The sequence below is a fragment of the Phocoena sinus genome, chromosome 3, assembly GCF_008692025.1.
Source record: "Phocoena sinus isolate mPhoSin1 chromosome 3, mPhoSin1.pri, whole genome shotgun sequence".
NCBI lineage: Eukaryota > Metazoa > Chordata > Mammalia > Artiodactyla > Phocoenidae > Phocoena > Phocoena sinus.
This window is the reverse complement of record NC_045765.1, coordinates 77,933,094-77,934,600: the sequence shown is the minus strand read 5'-3', so window position 1 is coordinate 77,934,600 and position 1,507 is coordinate 77,933,094.

The following is a 1,507-nucleotide window of genomic DNA, read 5'->3' as shown; positions in this document are numbered from 1 at the left end:
TATATAAAAATGGCCAGTGTGACTGACCCTACTGATGTCCTTTCCCCCATATTTCTCTTGATCTATTCACCTGCAAGATGTTAGACCCATTCCTCGCCCCGTGACAGCTTCTCATCTAAAGCACTAAGGCTTTCTCCTTTTCTGCCTGGAAGTTTTTTTCAGGATTCAAAGCCCCCAGGGGCAATTCTCAACCAACAGAGCAGAGTTGATGGATAAGTACTCCCAACTTCCTTGACCGTCCCTGGGAAAGTTGTAAAGCTCATTCTACTCACTTACTTGAAGGTTCCTGGTAGGACTGGGCCGCAGTTGCCTGCAGTGGTAATCCACTTATTACTGGCTTTCGTCCCATTTTCCTAGTCCCAGCCCTTCAGAGATGCTTTCTGGGATCTGGCTAAATAACTGGCTAACCTCAGCCTTGTCTCCAGGTCTGGTTGGGGGGAGACCAAACAAAAACAGTCATCTAAAATCTTATATGAAAAAGAATATAGAGGCAGGAAATCCCAATATTTTGCAATTGGCCGATAAACGACAGCTATTAATCACTCACTCTATGTGGAAAATACAAAAGTTTGCATCACTAACATAAGACTGTCTGAAACCTCCTTCCTTTCTGAGCCATCTTAACTCCCTTCCAACCTCTTTGAAATTTCTCTCCATGATTTTGAGTGTAAATAAAACCCCAGTCCCCATTTCTTCAGTGGCCATTCTTTAGAACACACACATTGTTTGTCTCTAGGGCTATTTAGAAATCGGCCCTGTCACCTTCAGTGGTTGCTCTGCAAAGAATCTGTAGACACACAATTTGAAATGTCAGTCCATTTAAACAGACCAAAGTGCCTGCTAAATCCAACCCATAGGCTCATAGTCTTTGTTTATACAGCTGTGGCTTGATCTAAACCTACAGCAGCAGTCAAGTAAACATAAATAATTCACGGAGGAGTGCTTGAGGCCAATTCATGAAGCAATGAATGTTTTAAATAAGTTAGAAAGCCAAAGGGTCTTTGAAACCTCAAACTGTTTACAAAAGAATTGAGACTCCTCTTTCTACATAAAATAATGCAAACCTTTCACACATTTCTAGAACATTCTTTACTAAGAAGTATTTTTAGCCCAATGATTAAAGAGTCTATGGCCCATCCCTTTCCCCCCATCTTTGGACACTCATTTCCCAAGCTGGTAAACCTTTTTCTTCTCCAGTTCTTGTTTTTATGCTATTTAGCACTTAGAGACAGATTAAAACCTCCAGACGCTAAATTATGATTCATTTCCCATTCCCTACTGATACATAGTTGAAAACTAACACAATTCTAAATCACAAAATTAGTAGAATGACAACAAAGTTCTAGTATTTCCTATTGTGCATATTTTCATACTTTTTTGAAATATCAAACATATTTCAAAAAATATTTACTTTCTGGCATCCTAACCCTAGGCTGAGTTCGCCTATTCAGTAACGCCATCAGTGACACACCCGAGATTACAGACCATTCTGCAGCACAGAATTATG